This window comes from Capsicum annuum, chromosome 3, assembly GCF_002878395.1.
Source record: "Capsicum annuum cultivar UCD-10X-F1 chromosome 3, UCD10Xv1.1, whole genome shotgun sequence".
In the NCBI taxonomy this organism is placed as follows: domain Eukaryota; kingdom Viridiplantae; phylum Streptophyta; class Magnoliopsida; order Solanales; family Solanaceae; genus Capsicum; species Capsicum annuum.
In genome coordinates this window covers 6,557,825-6,561,718 of record NC_061113.1, presented here as the reverse complement: position 1 = coordinate 6,561,718, position 3,894 = coordinate 6,557,825, and the positions used below count along the sequence as shown (strand labels likewise).

The window sequence follows — 3,894 nt, the reverse complement described above, 5'->3', positions numbered from 1 at the left end:
CATGAGCCACTAGACACTATGTATCTACTGCACGTATTTAATGCATATATACTTATGTTTATAATATATGTACATATAGATATTTTATCCACATAGTGAATAATTCCAGAATTAAATAAAAAAGGCCCTTTTAACTCAGTGGTAGAGTAACGCCATGGTAAGGCGTAAGCCATCGGTTCAAATCTGATAAGGGGCTTTGTAAAACTCCAATCTAATATTCATATTTAAGGAGAGAATTGTATTTTTATTTGTAATAAAAAAGTAACTAACTGGATAATACATTATCATTATACTTAGTTATAAAGTTGAACATTTGTTTAGTCAATTTTCATTATTATGAATTTCTGAATTATGAAAAGTCACTTCTTGAATCACCCACCAAATATTCCTATTTTCCATTATACCAATCAAATCCATTCGAAAGGTTAGAAATCAACAAAAGAAAAAGGAAGTGGACTTGACCTATTGAATCATGACTATATCCGCTATTCTGATATTAAAATTCGATAGAGATGAAATTGGAGCAGTTGATTTTTTTATTTCATTTTTTTGTTTTGGACTGCACAAGAATTTGTCGATATTTTCAATTAAATCTTCTTGTTACTATATTTTCTATAGGAAAAATTATAGGAATAAATTGTTATTCCTTTCCTCTACAGATAAACCTTTCTTCCAAGTCACACCATAAGAGCCATTTATTATCTTTCTTTGATTCTAGATCAAAGATTAATTTCTATCTAGATTATATATCTATATTAAGTAGATTGTAGATTTCGATGTATATCTATCAGATCGTGGCTTTATGTAACAAATATTTCAATATTGTTGCATCCGGTATTTTTGTTTTGTTCCAATAGTGTGATGAAGAATAGATCCGAGAAAGAGAATTTCATTTTCAGTCTCCTAGTTATTTTATTATTTTATTGAATTTTAGATTTGCTAAAAGGAAAAATAGTAGATTATCTTTTTTTCTAACAGACAAAAGAATCTAAAAATAAATATTTGCTCGAACTTTCTTTTTTCTTTTGATCCGTGGAAAGATATACTTCGGGGTTTTAGATTTATTTATATGAAGTATGAAGGAAAAGGATCGGTTGGTCCTTGAAGAGTTCTTTCAAAACAAGGGATTGATTGAACTGTCTTAATAAGATAATTCATGGTTCATATGCTTAGTCAGAAGGAATAATACAATGGAGTTCATGGATTTACCTAGGTCAGTTTATGGGCTAATCAATAAAGGATTTTTATATTTGAAACCCATTGGAAAGGGCAAATCATACAAAAATGATCAACTCTTCGGACGCCCCGAAAAAGATATGAGGTGCTCGAAAATGGTCGAAGTAGTTGAATAGGAGGATCGCTATGACTATAGCCATTGGTAAGTTTACCAAAGACGAAAATGATTTATTTGATATTATGGATGACTGGTTACGGAGGGACCGTTTCGTTTTTGTAGGCTGGTCTGGTCTATTGCTCTTTCCTTGTGCCTATTTCGCTTTAGGGGGTTGGTTCACAGGCACAACCTTTGTAACTTCATGGTATACCCATGGATTGGCCAGTTCTTATTTGGAAGGCTGCAATTTCTGAACTGCCACGATTTCTACTTCTGCTAATAATTTAGCACATTCGTTGCAGTTACTATGGGGTCCTGAAGCACAAGGAGATTTTACTCGTTGGTGTCAATTGGGGGGTCTGTGGAATTTTGTTGCTCTCCATGGAGCTTTTGTCCTAATAGGTTTCATGTTACGTCAATTCGAGCTTGCTCGATTTGTTCAATTGAGACCTTATAATGCAATCACATTCTCTGGTCCAATTGCTGTTTTTGTTTTTGTATTTCTGATTTATCCACTAGGTCAGTCTGGTTGGTTCTTTGCACCTAGTTTTGGAGTCTGGTTGGTTCTTTGCACCTAGTTTTGGTGTAGCAGCTATATTTCGATTCATCCTATTTTTTCAAGGGTTTTATAATTGGACCTTGAACCCCTTTCATATGATAGGAGTTGCCGGTGTATTGGGTGCTTCTTTGCCATGCGTCATTCATGGTGCTACCATAGAAAATACTTTATTTAAAGACGGTGATGGTGCAAATACATTCCGTGCTTTTAACCCAACTCAAGCCGAAGAAACTTATTCAATGATCACCGCTAACCGCTTTTGGTCCCAAATCTTTGGGGTTGCTTTTTCCAATAAACGTTGGTTATATTTCTTTATGTTATTTGTACCAGTAATCAGTTTATGGATGAGTGCTCTTGGAGTAGTCAGTCTAGCCCTGAACCTACGTGCCTATGACTTTGTTTCTCAGGAAATTCGCGCAACGGAAGATCCTGAATTTGAGACTTTCTACACCAAAAATATTCTCTTAAACAAAGGTATTTGCGCTTGGATGGCAGCTCAAGATCAGCCTCATGAAAACCTTATATTCCCTGAGGAGGTTCTACCACGTGGAAACTCTCTTTAATGGAACTTTAGCCTTAGCTGGTTGTGACCAAGAAACCACTGGTTTCGCTTGGTGGGCCGGGAATGCCCAACTTATCAATTTATCCGGTAAACTACTAGGGGCTCATGTAGCCCATGCTGGATTAATCGTATTCTGGGTCGGAGCAATGAACCTATTTAAAGTAGCCCATTTCGTACCCGAGAATCCTATGTATAAACAAGGATTGATTTTACTTCCCCACCTAGCTACTCTAGGTTGGGGGGTAGGCCCTGGGGGTGAAGTTATAGACACCTTTCCATACTTTGTATCTGGAGTACTTCATTTAATTTCTTCTGCAGTATTGGGCTTTGGCGGCATTTATCATGCACTTCTGGGACCTGAGACACTTGAAGAATCTTTTCCCTTCTTTGGTTATGTATGGAAAGATCGAAATAAAATGATCACAATTTTAGGTATTCACTTAATCTTGTTAGGTATAGGTTCTTTTCTTCTAGTATTCAAGGTTCTTTATTTTGGGGGCGTATATGATACCTGGGCTCTGGGAGGGGGAGATGTAAGAAAAATTACCAACTTGACCCTTAGCCCGAGTATCATATTTGGTTATTTACTAAAATCCCCTTTTGGAGGGGAAGGATGGATTGTTAGTGTGGATGATTTAGAAGATATAATCGGAGGACATGTATGGTTAGGTTCCATTTGTATACTTGATGGAATCTAGCATATCTTAACCAAATCCTTGGCATGGGCTCGACACGCACTTGTATGGTCTGGAGAGGCTTACTTATCTTATAGTTTAGGGGATTTAGCCGTCTTTCATTTCATTGCTTGTTGTTTTGTCTGGTTCAATAATACCTCTTATACTAGTGAATTTTATGAACCTACTGGACTAGAAGCTTCTCAAGCTCAAGCATTTACTTTTTTAGTTAGAGACCAATGCCTTGGGGCTAACGTGGGATCCGCTCAAGGACCTACTAGTTTAGGTAAATATCTAATGCATTCCCCTACCGGAGAAGTCATTTTTGGAGGATAAACTATGCGTTTTTGGGATCTGCGTGCTCCATGGTTAGAGCCTTTAAGGGGTCCAAATGGGTTAGACTTGAGTAGGTTGAAAAAAGACATACAACCTTGGCAGGAACGGCGTTCCGAGGAATATATGACCCATGCTCCTTTAGGTTCTTTAAATTCCGTGGGTGGTGTAGCTACCGAGATCAATGCAGTCTGTAGACACGTAATTTCGTCCCTTCACAACTTAGTTTCATCGTTTATCCCGTCTTACTACGTATCCTATCCGCGCGGTAATTTTTCCACAAGAAAAAACAAAATAAATAATCACTTTATCTTTTTTACCTATTTATTTATTTATTAATGTGTCTTTATCCAAATAATAAAAGATAATAAATTTTGTCTTCTTTTAAAACCTCCTAACAACCCCTCCAATAAAATAAAGCCACCTCACATTA

The 3,894-nt window shown here is 36.5% G+C and overlaps 1 long non-coding RNA gene across 1 annotated transcript; it reads right to left on the bottom strand.

Annotated features, from left to right (window-relative positions):
• Positions 1 to 1,829: 1,829 nt before the first annotated feature.
• Positions 1,830 to 3,652, bottom strand: LOC124896971. Its single transcript, XR_007053348.1, has 2 exons — positions 1,908 to 3,652; positions 1,830 to 1,876 (listed from the first exon to the last, which is right to left on the bottom strand). It is a non-coding gene; the product is annotated as an uncharacterized LOC124896971 (long non-coding RNA).
• Between the last annotated feature and the right edge of the window lie 242 nt (positions 3,653 to 3,894).